The following is an 18835-nucleotide window of genomic DNA, read 5'->3' on the forward strand; positions in this document are numbered from 1 at the left end:
GGCATTAGTTAGAAGAAACAAAAGCTTAAAAAAAAATCATTTTTTCCCCAAACACCCCTTTCTCCTACACTCGCTTTAACTATTGGACTGAAAATCCATTATTTGACAAATGCCGTTATTTGACAAATTCAAGTTAGCAGCAAAGAGAAAGACATCAAATCAGCTCTTCCATGCAGAGGACTTTGGAGGTGCTATGATACAGGGAAACAGCTTATTTGTCTCCGTTGCAGCTGGCCCATATCTTTTCAGAAATATTTTATATGTTAAACTGAGAGAAGAAACTTGTGGTTTAAGAAGTCTTCTTGATTCATTTGACAAAGGTCACCCAAAAAATGAGCTGACCCAGGAGCGTGGCACAAAAACAATAACAAGAATAAGCTGATAGCTGGTGATACAGATACTGAGGAATCAAAGACAGTGGTAACGTCCAGTCAGACCTTGGCAGCACCGTGGTAGTCTCTTTCAGTGATCTCTGAACTTGATGGGCACCTCTAATATCCTGCATCACAAAGAAAAAAACTGATCGATTTGCCAGAAGCCATAAGGAGAGATGTACAACCACTTTGTCAATCTTCAACCATATAGTCTAATAAAACATATGTAGACAGTAAAGGAAATTAGAAAGAATTATCCCCTTTAAGCTTTAAAAAGTTAGTATATACATTTTCAGGCTTCATGAGCAGCCTGTATATTATTCAAGTTAATATGTATCTTTGAGTGACATTAAAAATAGCATTCTGATCATATGACAAACCAGTTGCTATAGTAACCACATTTTTTGCTGTAGAACAGCAAAGTAATAATGTGTAAAATGTGTAAATTATCAGCATGTAAGAGCAACTGGTGCATCTTTGCTCTGCTTTTTTGCTTAAAAATGAATCTTTCTATGAATATACGTATCTCATTCATGTATTTTCATAACACTCTTATTGCTGGCTTCATCTAATCAGTTGGCCACCCTTGTAGCGCTTAAGTGAGATGTGACATTTCAGCCAAAAGAAAAAGGAGCAGAAGAAGAAGAGATTATGGACTCGATCCAGAGCAGGAAGGCTTGTGCTGGTTTTGATGGACTTTTCCTCAGGCCATATGGAAACAAAGGTGATTTACGAGAAATAGCATATAAAGGCAGAGTTCACTCATTTTTCCTTGCCTGTTACCACATTCTCCTGCTGAAATCTGAAGAGATGTTGCGCTTGGCTTTGGGGAGAAGTAGGATCAGGGAGAAGTAAGATCAGGAACTAACACATTGGAGATTTCCATAGCAGGCTAAGAATGTTTTTGTGAATGTGGACCCAGTTTACCGGAGTTAGTCTCCAAACACTCCAAATTCCAATTTTCTAAATGTACGTGCCTATCAAATGTTTTTGCCATTGAATTTTCTTAAGATAGATAAGTATTACTAAAATTTAAGAGTGGTTGAAAAACATGGAATGAAGCCGTGCTTTAGCTGAAATCAATGGCAGTACTTTCACTGGCAGTACTTCACCTTTCTGTTTAGTGTCACACTGAAAAGGGCAATGACCTCCTGGCCTACAGGAGACTTTAACTCCCCGGGAAGCAACAGAGACATTTATTTTAGGCTCCAGAGAGAGCAACAATGGTTGTAGCCATGCTGCCTACAGACCAGACATATTCCCATCCAGGGGGAAATATTCAGTTAACTAGTAAATCGTTTGGCTCACTTGCTTTAATAATACTAGATGACTGTGGTAATTTATGTATTGAACTTTCTAGTTTTGCTGTAGTCCACATTTTAAAACAAATTGATTGAACCTGAAGTCATTCCTAATTTTAAAGTTTTGAGGCATTGTGTTTTTCTACCTACAATTATGGAGTAAGTATAATTATAATCATCTGCCTTGTAACAGCCCCAACCTAAGTGGAACGGCTAATTTCTAAGTAGGTAGCAGGGACTCTGAACTAAAGGAGATCATCTGTGTCTCTGAGTTCATGGGTAGCCCAGTACTAAAACACCAGTCTAAATTTACTCTGTCTGGATTCCACATCACTGCCTACATCCTCTTCTGCATAACAAGCTGAAGGCCTTTCATACAAACAAGCTGAAAAACTTTTATGAAGAAAATACATATCTCAAACTAGAATGTGATAGTTGAAAACCAGAACTTATTTATTATCTTAAGTGCTGTCATTATGAAGAGCTTCTACCTTTCCCTTAGAATATTTGAAAAGTAGAAATATTCCTTCTCTGAATTCTGCTATAAAAATGCATTATGGCACTCTGTGATACTGCCCAATCATGAATGCCTGTATTACAGCCTTTTAGACCAAAGCTTTTTATAAAATCATGCTCCAAAATCCACATATGAAAACCAATGAACTTTGTATCAAACTTCATATGTGCAAAATATTGTAAATAGTTTTATATGACACCAAGCTGAAGTTAATCCTGCTTCCTGCATCATTGCTGCAGTGCCAGCTTTGTCACTGAATGTTGGATCTTAGTATAAACATCATTAAATTGTGAAATAAGAATTTTGGAAGAGATTCCTTTTCTTTCCAGTGGAAAATTTCAACTTTTGGCGCAAAGCAGAAATTGTTCAGTCTGGAATTGATGTTTTGGTTCCTTCCGCTCTCCTCTTTCTCTATGGATTGGGAGCTCACATGGACTCTTATGATGAGGTGGCCCAGGCACTGGAAACAGCTTTGGTATCCCTCTGGATAACACACTACCAAACAGAGAGCTGACTGCAAGTTTCATTTACTCATATGTAAATCTTGCTGAGGTATCTTTACACTGTCCTACAGCACATGTCTGTCTGTCTTTTCTACAGGGCAGTAGAAGCAATGGCAGTAATGGAGCTTTCAACCTAAACAAAATAGTGGTAACGTGAAGAGTCTGACTAAAATTCTTATAATGTGCCATAGCAGCATTTCCAAAGAGGAAAACAAAAACATATCTTGGAGATAGTGGGTTGTATTCATCTACGTACTAGACACTTGAGATCTTTAGGTAGAAATCCAGGTCTTTCTAAGAAAAGAAAAATTCTTCTTCCTCTTTTGCCTTCTTAAACAAGAAGAACCCCCAAACAAAGCAGCTTAGAGGAATTATTTTAAGAGAATCAATGCAAGAAAAATATACATCAATAATAAGCATAATAATTTTTTTTATAAAAGCTTTGAGGTAGGAAATTGTCAGGAAAGGAGAATTCTGTAAAATGGTGACCCAGTGTTTTAGTGTTCACATTCCCATGTTTTTGTCTTTTCCTCAGAGACTTCTTTTCCATTGACAATAAAGGATCAAATATTATATTTCTTTGCTTTTTTAAAGCAGGCTGCTGCTTTAGCACTAATGCTAAAGTGTATTCTGCCATATGTCTTCGTACACTTCCTTGGTATTGAAGTTATAACCCTCATTAGTAGGTCAATTTTAACCTGATGAGTTAGCTTATGGAGTTAGAATTGAGTCACTCAAATCACTTGTCCCTGTAACAGTGTGATCTTTACTGATGGTTATGAAATAAGATTCACAGTTAGGAGCTGGCCAGGAATTTCCTGAAAAAATACTTTTTGTCAAAAAATGTTGATTAATTGACCTTGAGGTTATGAAGGTATGAACTGGTTTTCTCCAAAAAGATTTCTTGGGTTTCTTGCTTAGGCTGAGATTCCTGATCAAAACAGAGACACTGTTGGTTAGTCTTAATCGATCTCCTTTCCTCTTGCAGTTGCAGCAATTTTGTATGAGTGTATGCAATTCTGGTCAATGTTTAGGGTATTCCTGCCACTCCCTGGGCTATCATAAATAGACCAGGATTTTTCTTTTCTTTCCCTCTGCCATTTCTTCTTCAAAGCCAGATAAACTAATTTTGAGCCATCAGAGGTTCATGACCTTGGATCTTTATGTAACTGAGAAAATGTTTCTGAGCTGGGAAGAACACTCCAAGCCAAACTTTGGTCCCAAGGTATAACCTTCCACATCAGCTTTGCAGGTATGGGAGACTTTTTTTTTAAAGGGGGAGTTGGCAGCTCCCAGAGACATCCATTTTTGTTATAAATCCCTTCATCTTCAGAACATGTAGCTTACATATATGATATCTTTAAGGTGTGTGAAAGCCTAGAAATCAGCGGGAATATTCAGGGAGTAACGTACAACTCAATATATATAAAGATAGCAGAATCTAGCATTTAGTTTGCCAAATATTGTGGACAGAAGCCAGAAGTCCATTTACATATAAATATATAATTTATAACATGGAAATACTTCAAGGCCTTGCATGCAAATGCTTTGGATTTTTCAGAAAAAAAAGTTTCTTTTCATCTGCTTGTCTTTTGTTTCAATGAAATCATGTTTCATTGTTGCATTCATTACAATAAATTAAAAGGGCAGCCTTTCCTCTCTTTTCACACAACTGGCATATAAATGACACTTCCTGCATGGCATAAAAACTCAGATAATTGTTTTATAATTAATTTACCTAAAGTAATTTAAAAGAGAAAAAAATGCATGATTTTATTGTGAATGTGTCCAATTCATTTAGAGAAAATAGAGGGAATATAGTTTCTAATTTCCTGTTTCTTTCCTGAAAACACCATTCCTCCCAAACAGATTAGATTTTGGGGTTATTTAGCTACCAATTTTTTCTCTTTGTTGTTTTGGTGTCAGCACATTTCTGGATGTTGGCTGGAGCAAAGGAAATAAATATAAAAATAACAGAATGGAGAAAATACTTCTGAAAATATTTTCAATATTTTTATTTTTCAACTAGAACTTTGGTTTATGTTAATGTTCATCTGCTGTTCTAGTGAATTTAGTTTGCTGGCAATACTAATAACAAATAACTAATTCATCCGAGGAAAGCAAATTCTGGCTTCGGAGCAAAAACTTCTTATCGCAGAAATTTGTTTTTCACACTATGACACTGAACATCAAATGCAGATAGGTTTTACAGTAAATTGTGCTGTAGTCATTTATTCAAAATCAAAAGCTATTCAGCAAATAATTTGACCAATGAATACATGGAAAAACTGATCTGCTGATGGATTAACCCCAAAAAAGAAAAAAAAATGTATCTCTATGAATTCTAAAGTGAAAACCTTTCTCATGGGGATACGGGTATTTTGAATGTATAGGTAAATAAACATCAGAATTTAGATGCATGGACCTTGAGAAGAGAGGAAGTATTCTTGCTGATGAAGTAGTGGCAGGGGCAATACAACAATGAAAATGTTGTTTATTGGGCTAGGAAAATGTATGAAGTTTATGAGAAATAAGTATTTGACCATAAATTTCAGGTACCTGGGCAGGAACATTGAGAAGTACGTTTTCCTGGTACAGATTGTCAAATGGTGGTAAGAGTTATGGCAGTAAGCAGTAGGATTAGATTCAATTTGGACAAATATTTCTTGAATAGAATAAGTATCGCCAGGATCTGGAACACTGTTCCAATTGGAAAAAGGAGGAGACTTTAGACGTAGCTGGAGGAGCCATCCTAGCAAGAAGAGTTTGGCACAGTTCTTTCTGGCTGTGGTAGCAGCCTGATTGTCATGAAGTCACCAGGCCAACAAGAAGTGATGTACTGGTGTGAGTAATGAGAACATGATAGAAAAGATGGTCTCAGAGAATAATAAACCTGATGAGTTGTTTCACTTGAAATTAAGTTTTCGGAATTAAGTTTCTTTATTGTTTGAGATATTAAGGAACCTAGTTAGTGGAGTCAACAGGACTGAAAAGTTCAGTATCTTGAATATGTATGAGTTCTGGAATATTTTAAAGTCCAAATTAGAAAATCAATCTGGAATTTTGAAAGAGAGACATGTAAAAAGGAAGTCAGTTCCAAATTCACTGAAAGCAAAAGATTCAAAAAGGACATTAGCCATGAACAGAGAACCCACAAAGGATGGAAAAAGTTATTGATCAGTAAAGAAAGCTACTTGAAAGTTGGAAAACTATTGGGAGAGAGGGAACCACCTTAAGTTAAACTGAATCAGGCCTTGCAGAGGAAATTAAAATAAATGGCAGGAGGTTTATCGGTAGTAAAGCTAACAAAAGAACAATGAAGGATGCAATGTTCCTGTGCAGAGGAAGCTGGGCTAAGAATTAAGTTTTAGGTATGGCTCAAAAGACAAATGAATGTTTTGTTTCAGTTTTTGCCAAGGGCAAAGATGTTGAACAATAATTTGATCAAGACATCCAAGGAAAAGGAAGAGATGAATCTGAAATGTCCATATCTGAGACAGAATCAAATTCCCAAAAATGTAATATTATCAAGCACAGGGAGAAAACACATATAGTCACCAGTGCCACGTAAAACAATCACAGTTTGCTAGCTAATATTTTGCATATTATTTTAAAAGGCAAAGGGTATGACTGGAGAATAGGAACTGTAAGCCTGTTCCAAGAAAAGGAAAAAAGTGTTCTAGGCAATTACAGATGCTTGAGCCTAACCTCAGCAGCGTGTGCACTTTGGAATAGATTTGGAAGGAAAGCATAACTGAAGATATGAAGCTAAGTAAGTCAAAATGCACCTTATTTTTACCAAAATTGATATCATTACTTAACAAAATAACTGACTTCTCAACTAGGAAATAGGGCAAGTCAAACCTATTTGGACTTCAGTAGAGCATCTAATATAGCACTACACTGGAATTTATTAATTGCGCTAGAGAGGATAGTGACTGGTAGGAAATTTATAAAATCTTAGATAAAGGTCTGACTGAGGCAAGATGACAATGGCTTGTGCTTAAAAGGGTTCATCAGGATATAAGGAGGTACCCTGAAGTCTTGAAGCATCATTAGGGACTGATTATAGATACCTAATCAATTTTCATCAGGTAACCTGAAGAGTGAGTTTACAGGTTATATGCTGCAGCTATTTCTCTGCATACTATTACCCCGCAGTACCCCATGATAACTATGAGATAGCTCCTCTTTTTTCACTGAAGGTAGCAGGGTGCCCATGGGCAGTTGCTGCACCGTATATGATGTGTTCTAGCTTTCCCGCTGGCAACCTGTACCTCTGCTCGTGCCTTTGCTTAATAGGTTTAGTAATGACAAAGGCATAAAAAGTTGCAGTGTAGTAATGAGACAAAATTGGAGGTTTTGTCAATATGGAGAGGATCGAAGTGTAAGGCAAGGAGATCTGTGTTACCTAAAGGACTGAAATTATAGAAATGAACTGCAGTTCAATAGCAGGACGTGCAAGGTCAGTCACTTAGAAGGACTGCTAGAAAGAACTTCTTTTATAAGCTGAGCGCTTAACAGCAGGAAACGGCAGATGAAGAGAGAAACCTGGGTACCTTCATCAATCTCAGGATATATCTGAGTAATCCAAGTAAAGCTTCCAAGGAGGTGGCAAATACAGTCCTCAAACATACCAGGTGGGCCTCAGATGGCAGGCTCAGATGTTGGGGAGGGGAGTGCATAAGAACACACTGAAATAATCTCTAGAACTAGGACCACAGAGTTGCTGAAGTTTTTTGCCTAACAGTCTGACTATTTTGTTCTATCTTGTCACAGTAAAATGCATAGCAGAATTTTTTTTTTTTTATGGTGCACTTGAAAATTTTTTTTTTTTTTCTATTCACAGAATTTAACATAAAAGTCAGGAAAATGTAAGTCCTCTTTGTGGTGTGACCATAGCTCTTTTCAATTTTCAATTTCTGGCAGCAATTCACTTGCCAGTCTGGCTCTTTTAAATGTAAGCATCCTTAGTACATTGGACCTCTATCTTTTAGTGATAATATATAGACACTTAGGACATTTAGGTCCATGTTGAATAGAGGTATTATTTAATAGAAATTATAATTCTGAACTTTTTGAATGCTTCCAACCTCACAGTTGCTTCCAGCTGTAGCCAGAAGTAAGAATCCTATTGACTCAAGTGATAGAAGTGTAGGTCCATAGTCTGCTGAAATTTATCGATAACATGTAATCTTTAATGGTTATAAATACACTTCTTTTCTTTTATCCCAAGGCTAATGCCAAAAAATCCTTGACGGCTTCAGCTGCAATGAAAAGTTAAATGGGTTATTTGAAGAAAACAAAATTAAATGCATTTGCATGGCTACTAGCCATGAAATACCAACTAGATCTCATGGCTAGTAGCAGATTTTAGTGGGAGTCACTTGTACTGAAAGGCAGTTGCAGGGGAGAAGGGTGCATGTAGTTAAATAGTTGAAGGGAGACTTCCAGATGTTTCATTATACTATAGAAAACAATAGTAAGTTTTGAAAATTGGACTGCTGGCTTGTGAGGGGGAGGAGACAATAGCAACAAGTTTAAACTATTCAGTGATCCCTACCTATAATTGTATAGTGTCCTTTTACCTAGTCACTCTGAAGTTGAAGTGCTGCCCCCATGTCTTAAGTATGTATAGTACAGATTAAGAGGTTAAGGGACAGCAGGAGTTGCAGGAAAGGCACAATTTACAATAGTAAGTCATTTGACAGACTGGAATGCTGATAAGTGATAGAAGGGATTAGGTTTGTTGATGTAGGAAATGAGTTACTTGGAATCATTCTTTAACTGGAAAATGTTACTTTTCAATGAAAACTTAGGAGATAAAAAGTTTACAGTTGCAAGTTTTCAGGTTTTGCATAGCTTACTCTCCTCCTTAGATTTCTAAGTTGGCATCCCGTCTCTGAACTTAGGCATCAAAACTGTGTCTAGATTTTGGATGTCCCATAGAACACCACTTCTAAAATAAAAAGCTGCATCATTCTGTAAGAGTACAGCTACTACACTTAGGACACAAAGGATACAGCAGAAAGAAGTGGTTGTGTTTCAAAGTCTCCAAAGAAATCCTACTGGCCTGTCTCATCGAGCAGATTGGGAGAGTTGGGCCCTTGGAGAACAGCAGAGCTGAAGAACTGCTAGAACAAGAAGAAGTGGAAGGTGACGAGCTGTGGATCTGCACCTGGCATGAGGCTTTCAGAGCAGGATAGGAAGGGTGATGGGTTGGGGTGAAGTGCTCTGGAGCGGTTCAGGTGCATTGCAAAGATTTTAGTCTGGGTACAGTTGCTGCAGAGGACTCTTTTCACCCCCACCTTTTATGCAGGACTACTTCTCCCAGCCACCCGAAATTCTTCCTCACACGCTGTCCTCCTTGCTGTCAAAAATGTGGTAGCTATGATCTTGTCCATCTGTAGGAAGCACTGAACTGTGCAGCCCGTAGGAATGACTGCCAACTAGAAGCCAGTGAAATTCACTGACCCCAAGAAGAGTTTTTCAGATAAAGTGACTATTTACATTTATTGCTCTTAATACACAGAACTATTTTAGGCTTCAGTGTGAAGAAATATATTTTTGCTAGATGCATGGAGTGTTTGTCACAACTCTTAACAGCCATTACTATAGGTACTTCATCACATTTAGTGCATAAAAATACTCTCAATGGAAATACTTGGATCAAAACCAATGAGAAAGCTGCACAAATACTCCAAACACCTGCATATCACAAAAATTTAACAGTGCCAGCACCAAATAGTTCTGGTTTATCTCAGGAGAATGTTTGCAGCTAATCCTCTTTAGTGGACATAGATAAACATACTGCAGCTAATACATACTTATCATAATTCAGCTGAGACATTTCAGAGTGCACCACTTAACTACTTTTCAATTTCTTTTCCTGTTTTGTCATTATCATTGTTAAAAAAAATTACAGGTGATTATTTGGCAGGATCTAGAAACTAAACCCACAGTGTATTTCAACTTTCCTTTCCTCTCACTGCTTCAAGTACTAATTGCTTTCTCTACCCTAGCGACTCTCCAAGGAGGTGCTCTGCCCCAAGCTCAGTTGTATTCTGCAGCTTCTTTTTGCTTAGGTCTCAGACTTCTCATCTGCTCAGCTGTATAGCTGTCCTCTCAGCAGAACCTTCTGCTTTCAGGGGCAGATTTCTTTTCTCCTACATCTTCCTCAGAAGCGTACTGACAGAGGTATTTTGCAGGTCTCCAGGTAAGCAGATAGAGATAGAAGGTTGAATCGTGATGCCACTCACCTAATGGGCCAAGTAGTGCCATTGTACAGGTGGGTAAGGGAGTGTGTTTGCCAAGAGGTGAGCCAACTTGAGACTTCTCTGAGATATGATTTTCTTGCCTGGCTTCCACAGCAGTACTCCTCCTTGCAGACAGCTAGCACTGTAGTGCTTACATGCAGTGCTGAGATTTTCTGTGGTTTGTATGTTCATTGGGAGTATCCTGAAGTACCAAAGTCAGGAAAGGCAGAAACAACAAAAAGAGCATAGTTCTATTTAGTAAACTTCTGTCTCTGAGGGAAAAAAAGAGTTACTGATCGCTGTTCCATCATCTGGTCATCTGGAGCGCTCTGGACTGTCTCCATTGCCATGGTTTATCTCACATTCCTTGGGATACATAAAAGAGGGATGTCTTTCTTCTTTGATTCCAAGGTCTTTTGAGCTAAGAGCATATTTGCATCCCAGGTGTGTGTAGAGTGATAGGGCTGCTAGTCCCTGCCACCATGCAAATGTCATTACCACTCTGCAGGGGTTTTGAATTGCAGTGAGGGAGAGTTTCCATTCATTTGCTTTGCTGAAGGTCTCAGAAACAAAGCCTGTAGAGGGAAAGGAGAGTGTTTACTTGTCACATGCATTCAGATATCTCCTTAGGAAGCAAGGAGCTGTATCTTACTGTTTCTTTATCCCAGATCTTTCCCAATTCATGCACACCAGAAACCAGCAGTTTGCCTCTCTGCAAATGCCATTCTACTGATTGACCTGGCTTTTGTGAACTTATTCATGTACCCCTATTTACTTTGTACATAAACATGTTCCGGGTGTGATTTTCAAAGATTCTTTGCACTTCAAAGGTTCCTCTTTTTTTGTGAGTTCTTCTCCTTACACCAAATTAATATTTTTACGCTAACATTTTGGTGCCCAGTGTGGCTGGATAACCATTATTCTTTTGGAGGGGGGGGACAGAAAATATGCCACTGTGAGGTGTGGTATGAACTTATAAGCGGGAATTGGTTTTGCCAAGTAGGAATGGCATGACAGTGTAAACACAGACATAAGATCAACAAATGCCTGGATGTCTGAGAACTGGCAGTGGTTAAACATCTGATGTGCTAGGTCACTACAGCCTCTTCAGGTTTTCTAGTACTCTTGTTTATTGGTTTTATCTTCCTTTTGTCTTTTGATTTAAAATCCTACTATAAATTCTTTGAGAACAGAGATTATGCGTTTCTATGGTGCCAGATATGTGATCTGATTAAGAGTCGGAATTTTATGCAATACAAATAAAGACTATATTTTAGACAACAGTGAATATTCCTTCTTACAGATAAACATAGCATGTAATATCTGAGAGAGGACACGTATATATGATTTTGCATATCAAGTGGGTTTGAATCATTCATAGGCTTTAGGGAAGTGCCTGTAAGCCTATTTCACCACCATGGTAGCCCTAGAGCAAATGCAATGCTAATACTCCTGCTTAGTGATTTTAAATAGTTTGTAAGCTGCTGTAAAAAATGTGTTGTCAAACTCTGCAACTAATTTACTTCTTCCAGTCTATAAAACAGGGAAAGGAAACATCTGTTTAAATGGGAATGTAATGGCAGTGGGGATTATACTTCTTTTCTTGTCTCTGTTGTTGTTCATTCTATTTAATTGGTTTAAATATAGAGAAATGAATGTCACTGATTAATAAGCAGTAATATTTATTAGAGCTTGAGACCCTGTACAAGCCTGTATAGATGAACATTTTTTGTGACACTACTAGCATTTCTGAAACAAATTAAACAGATGTGGGAACATTCCAGACATTGCTGAAGTCATAGTTCACGCCACATGGATGAGGTTATGGCAGAGTTAGTACAGATGAGAGAAAGCTATCAACACAGCTTCCCTGCCCATAAATTTTCTGTAGAAAGGGTTAACAAAAGACACATCTTGCATGGGAATTTTTGTATTCCTCTGTGTGATTCATTTATTTATACACATTCTATGTCTGTCTCGCAGATTATTCAGCCCCTGGTACACAAGGATAAATGCTTCGGAAAGGTCAGTTTTCCTTGCAGTGAACCAGCCTCATCCTCTTCAGAACTCACCAAACTCAGAAATTGTTTCTTATGTTTGCTTTATAATTCCTCTGAAGAAAATGCACTAAAACAGCAGTCAGTGGAGTGTGAAAAACTCTAAAGGGTTTTACCCTGGCCATTGTTTAGAGTGCAATGTCAGTCTAGTGCTCTAGCTCAGCTGGGGCTGAAGGGCCTTTGCTTGGGTGCCCTATTTTACTTGGTTTTAGTTTTTCTTGGTCTCATAATGATTTTTTCCTTTATAAGCTGAGCGGACAATCCAAGATTAAGCTGCTGCTGACAGAAAAGAAGTAAGTAATTTTGTATAAATGTTTTGACATAATCCAGTGAGATGAATAAAAATACTGGGGGCATGTTCTATTGATCATTTCTTACTCCAGAGCGTTCCAGTGCTCTGTTGCTGCCCCACGAGGATCCTTGAAGCAAACTGGCCAAGCCATGAGCCTGGCTTCACAGACTTAGATTTTCTGTTAGTATTGAGATAGAGTAGATATTTGTGAATTAAATAGTGTAAGAAAGCCTGTTACTGATTCAAGAGCTCCAGCAGTACTTGTGAAAGCATCCAGAAGAAAGTTTGGGAGCAATTTCAGTAGAATGCAGAGCAGATATACATTTATAGAAAAAAACAACTGTTCATTAGAAATCCAAAGCAAAATATCCTGGAGCACAAGGAGAGAAGTGGGAAAAATATGCTTAAATCAAAACAATAGATAAAAATGTCTTAGAAAGAAAAGAAACATTGGAGGAAATGTGCAGTAAATAGCAACGAGCAGTTCAATATGATGACTTGGCAGCAGTCTATGCTGGAGCTTTTTAAAATTAAGCACAAGCAGAAACTTTGGCAGGATGTAGGCCTTGGAGCAACATGTAGGGCTGGGATTATCCGGTGAGATGGTTTGTTGTATTAGGGGTAGATGCTCTTACTGCTTCACATTGCCTAATACTTGGTATGCAAAGCGTTACTCCTACTCCATGATAACTGACGGAGCAAAATGAATGGTGGAGCATGTCTAGTGGGCAGAGAACTTAAACAACAAATAAGATGCTATTTATAAACTCTTTGTGATACATCAAGAGAATAAAATTAAGACTAAAATCTGAACGAGGCACACCTAGCATCCTAATTAACACTTGTGTGAAAAATAAATATCAGCTAAAAGATATTCATGACTGAAATTTCCCAGACTTGGATTTTCTGTATGAGTACTCAGGTGGCGTTTCTTGGATTTAAAATGGGTTTTCTAAACCCAGTGTCTCATTTTGGCTAACTAGAATAAGGCAGCTTAACTGATCTTTAAAACATAGACGATATAATTTGCTTTATTTCATTGATATTTGCATGCCTTTTAATCAGTCTTCTGGAAAGCTTAAAGCGGCTGCTGTCTTGTTAAATTCACAACACCCAGCAGCTACTGTTGGTCAATAGGTGAAATCTAAGGTTCAAGGGATTTACCTGAACTTTTTAACTCAGTGAAGACATTCAGATTTTAAAAAATGCTTGTTTTTATTTTTTGTTTTAAATAGTACTTTGTTCCCTTGAAGTCCCACCACTGTATACAGTTTTAAAATATTGTCTTATCAACTGGGAAATGAGAAACAAATCATCAGTCCTTTTAAATATGTCCTCTTCACAAGATAATGAAATGAAATATGGAGTTCAGCATACGCAGTACCTCATCAGGAGATGAATGAGCCTTTTTTTTAGTGTTTCTGAAAAGCTACCCTCACTTTTACAAGACCAGTGGATGGGCTTAAAAATAATATATGTGGACTGTTTGCAACATTTGAACAATGTCAGTCAGAAAGACTTGAACCAGTAGGAAACAATTCCATTGGTTTTCTAGCTTTGATCACAAGAGGGAGTATTTGCAAGTAATCTTTCCGTGTAAAAACAAAAATGCTGTTTAACAGTGCAAGCAGTGGATTAGGGCAATTAACTGTGTTCTGCAATGCACCAGCAGCATCTGTATCAAACCTGCAACAAGTGCTAATTCAAATAGTATTCTTTCTTGCATGTCTGTTTGTGGAAGTGCATATGATTTGGAGACCTTCAGCAATTTCATAGAGACTGAATACCAAACACGATGAACTGTGTTACAGGAACAAATTGTAGTCCAACACTTCGAGTCAGCTTAAGGTACCATAAACTCTGTGTTAATGTATCAAAGGAAGAAATAAATCTTTCTTCTACTTGTATCTTTCTACCCAAAAGAGATGATCTCTGCCATAAAGGAGGTTTTAATTTCTATTAGGTAAAATCTATTTTAATTATAATTTCTTGAAGATAGCGTGTCAGGGATAGGGATATTTTGAGTCTAAAAATAGAAAAGGCAGCTAGTATGACCTAAAGGCTGTGGTTTAAAGCTATCTGAAAGTTCATAATAGCAACAAAAAAGTCCTCATTCATTACCAATGCCATGATTTGCAGTTGTACTTGGGACTGATCAATTTTCTTATATTAAATACAGAGAAGACAACCCTACTGTTAGAACGTAAACAACAACAAAAGTAATGCCTATACAGTCTGTTGCATTTTCTGTTCAAACATCTTGAAACTAGGCCATACACTAGTAAGGCCTCATTTTGCCCTTTCTGCAAAATAAGGAATAATTTTTGCCCCTTCTTCAGCTTATAAGCAAAATTTGACCCAGAGAGAGCTATACTACTCCTATCATGCAGTGGGGAGGAGGAGGGAGTCCATGTTATTGTTGCAGTAGAGAATTGCTTAAGGTTTCAAAGGAAAATGGCAGCAGGTTTCAGGATTCCCAAAGAACAGGATTAACCTTTTCCTCATTGTAAAAATGTAGTAGAACCATTTAGGAATCAAAGGAACGTGGAGTAGGGGAAAATGGATTTACTTTAAAGCATTACTGTCAAATCAAGTTATATTATATATAAATGTGATTTTTTTGAAGACTGATAGATCAATAGAAAATTTCCATGAAATCAAACGTGGAAAAAAGCTTATTTGTATTTAACCATTGACTGCAGCATATTCAAGGCAAAGAAAAGGAGCTTTGTTCAAACTTTTCAGTGCAAATTTTTCTGGCCTTCTGTGTGAGAGCAATTAATCATTTTGTAGTTGGGATAATTGCTCTTTGTGGTCAACATATACTTTTCCTGATCACATAGAGGTGTTTTGGTGATGGTTGGCAGGGCAGCGTATCAGGATCTTTCTCAGTGAAGTTGGTGATAGATGGTAACGTATTAGGGCCACAGGGAATGTCTGAGTGGCCAAATTGTGAGAGATTGGAAAATGCGAAGTCAGTGTCCTGAGCTGTGAGAATGGATGGTGGCTTTCTCCCCTTCCTCTCCAAACTGCCACATGCACCTGTTTGCTATGAAAAGTGCCCACAAGGGCTGCTCTCTCAAGGATGGCACGTGTTGGCAGGCAAGAGTGGACCAGTCACGAGCCTGTGCACCTCCATCCTCCTGCAGAGAAGGAGTAATTGCTGCTGTCTAATGAAGAGAAACTTAAACTGTAAAACTTGAAGCGAGTTTTAACAGCGCTGCATAGTAATAAGCTGGGTTTGTTCATCATTGTACATAGGTTTCTTGTTACATCCCCTATTTCAGGTTGTTCTTCTTAAAATGCGGACTATACACTTGCTCAGCTGTACTGGAGCTGGCCCCTACCTGCTGGGTGACTCTGACCTGCCCCTTCTGGGCTGTGCCACCGCACAGAGCCAAGGTGACAGGACAGCATCCGTTCTTGCCCTAGGGAAGTGTCCGTGTCTCAGGGCTGGTCAGTAGAAACTAACCTGTTCCATAGCCTCAGGAGCCAAGAGACAGTGATTTTTGACTCTAATTGTGCTGAGGAAGCTTTCAAGCAGTAAGTTAAGAGGGTATGCACAAAACTATTATTTCTTTTCCCAGCTGTTACTCACTTTCCCCCAGTTCCCATGCCTAATTTCTAAAGCACTTGCCTCTTTAAAAGCCACGTTTTCCCTTTGTCCTGGAGTTGCCCCTAAGAACAGGATCACAGAGAAAGAATATCCCTTCAGCTTTATGGGAACTGCAAAGCAGGGCTCTCTCCTTCCATTCTTAAACACGAAGGGTGGTATGAGTAGCAATGCTGACAGTGTACATTTGCAGATGCCACCATATGGGTCTTGAAAAACTAGTTGCACCGATGATTCCCTGCACATGTAGGAGACAGTTTGCATTGTTGGCATCGTCCCTGCACAGAAACAAGCACAGCTTAGCAAAGCTAAGCAGATGGCACCAGATCTGGTGCCAGGGAAGCACTGAATTAAAGGTTATACCCACCAGGTTTGATGCAGTGCCAGTTTGAATTGGTACAGAAGCTTCAGCCCACCTGCTTATTGGCCCTGTGACATCTGGCATCTTTTTTTTTTTTTTCTCTTCCTTGGACTAAGCTAAATGCAGCAAGGAAAAATGTCATTTTAAAAGCTAGTTACCAATAAATGGGATTACAATTCCCTAAGAAAAAAGAAAGCTTTACAGATATATTGTTTAACATAGCTCTATTAGTGATTTCAGGACAGCTCTGGGAAGATTATATGGTGGAAAATAAGAATTTGGGTAAAACCACTTAATGGACAGGGCAGCATGCTAATGAACACATATAGCTGTTAGGAGTTTATGGCTATCGGCAGTCTGCACATAACAGCTAACTGTTTCCGAATGTCACGATACATATGTTTTCACTCAGAGCATGATAGATGTTTTATGCTAGGCCACCTGAGTGTGGCCAGGGTAAGTGCTTAACAAATAGAAATGCACCCTACTAAACTTATTTCTCTGCTCCGCTTAGGTTTATCCCTTACTCGTGTCTTTTGTCCTACATGTTGCGCCATTCACTTTGTGAAGATTATTATTATATTTTAAACCAGTCCTTCCTTTCTCTCCACACGTTCACATGCTGTATACACAAATATGCTGCCATGGGGACTGTGCTTGTTGCAGAGACTAAAACTGTTTATATGTCTTCTCCATTAGGGATTTAATCCTTGCTCCCTTGGTGTGAAATGAAAGTATGCAGCTGTATGGCACTCTGGAGATGATTACCATTAGAGCTAAGTCTGAGTTTATACACACCATGAGCCAGATTAATCAACAATTTATTGACTCAAAATTGAATCCATACACCATTGTTCTGGGGTTTTTTGTTGTTGTTGTTATTGTTTTTTTTTTTTTTTCAAGGAAGGACTCAGGCTACCTGAATAATTTTGGGGGCAAATTGTCAGAAAATCATTGAACCAGATTTATTAAATATTTGAAAAACAGTGACAGGCATTGTGTGATTTCTAAGCCTCCATCTCAGAATGACAGGGAAGCCGATTTGCTTATAAACTGTAGATATACCTTTTTAAATCATCAGTGCCGGTTTAGAGTTTTCATTACAAAAAGAAAGAAAAAATCATCAGCTTTGGAAACTGCCTAGAATTTTCTTGGCTTCTGTATAGTCAGCACCAATATTTAGAAAAAACAAGTGAAAAGCTGATAGGAACAGATAAATAAGGCAATATATAGCTGAAAAGATAAGTGTACTGTGGAAACAGTTATGAGGCAAACAGGTCTTTCAAATAAAGGTGTTCTCCATGAGGCAACAACAAAAGCATTCTATCCATGGCAAAGTTTAGCTCAAGAATATTAAAACAAGAAAAATTTTGAGATTAATACTAAAAATTTAACTTTTCCGCTTTTGACCTTTGAGATAGGAATTATTCACAGAGGACCTGCTCCTTTGTTGGCTCATAGCTGTTTTTTCTTGCATTTTGACCTAGCTGCTGGTATCTCTGCCTCTCATCTTCTCCAGAGCAAACAGCTGCACAGTGCTTTCAAATGCAGGAGGCTGCCTCATGAGTCTGTTCCCAGCCCAGATATGTGTCTTGTTCCAAGCTGGCCACTGACTTCTTAAATAGTTCCTGCAGCAGTGCTCTGGCATGTGCCTTGGCTATTGATTTCAAGGAGCAGAAGTTCATGGCTTTCAGCATTAACCTTCTAAATTTTCTGCTTGTGGAAGACCGCCTCAAGGCAATAAGGAAAGCTGGAAGAGCTAGTCCCCTTCTGGCAAGGTACTGAAGAGGACCCAAGCATTGGAGGTAACTTCCTTTTCCAGTTCCCTCTGAAGGTAGCCTTGCTCTATTAACACCTATATGTCTTTCCAGATCCCTTAGACTTTCAGAGATGGAGGTGTGCAGGGGCAGCTCTGTTCATTTAGAGCTTAGGTGGGGAGAGCCAGAATGGCTTGTTTCTCTGTTCTCTAAGTGTTGCCAAAGCAGTATTTGGATTATGTTCTTGGGTTTTGCTGAATGTCTACACTGAAATAAAAACAGTGGGCCAGACTTTGAACCCTTATTCACAAGAGGTATTCCCCTTGTCTTGTCTGAACATGGGGAATTTATGATTTAGTCCAGTAGTAATACCGATGGAAAAGTGGTTTGTTTGTTGTTGCTGCTTTTTTTTTTAATTTGACAAATGTCCTATTTACATAACAAACTGATAAACAGTTTGGACAAAAATTGCTTTCCCTAACTCTTCAGATTTCTTCATCGTTTACTGCTTTCTTAGAATACAATCTAGCAAAAGTATGCCCTAGCATTTTCAAGTTATAGACAATATATCATATTACCCAAGGATGCTGGGTTCAAAATGACAGCCCCTAAAGAAAAGAAGGTTATATACAGCAAAGGATATTACATATCTGTAACCAACATACAATTAGGATACAATCTTTTCACTAATAATTTTTCTGAATTTATCATATTTTCTTCTCTTACGGCTTATTCCTATTGCATTTTAATTTTTACATTTTGCACCTCTTCATTGTTTCCATCACTGTCACTCTCATCACCATC

The 18835-nt window shown here is 38.2% G+C and overlaps 1 long non-coding RNA gene across 1 annotated transcript in view; it reads left to right on the forward strand.

Annotated features, from left to right (window-relative positions):
- Window positions 1–17771: 17771 nt before the first annotated feature.
- Window positions 17772–18835, forward strand: part of LOC104144823 (uncharacterized) — a 40040-nt gene continuing 38976 nt past the window's right edge. Inside the window, exon 1 of the long non-coding RNA XR_011139283.1 lies at window positions 17772–18079. This is a non-coding gene — a long non-coding RNA (uncharacterized lncRNA). The remainder of the gene's footprint in view (window positions 18080–18835) is intronic.

This window comes from Struthio camelus, chromosome 2 (genome assembly GCF_040807025.1).
Source record: "Struthio camelus isolate bStrCam1 chromosome 2, bStrCam1.hap1, whole genome shotgun sequence".
Taxonomy (NCBI): domain Eukaryota; kingdom Metazoa; phylum Chordata; class Aves; order Struthioniformes; family Struthionidae; genus Struthio; species Struthio camelus.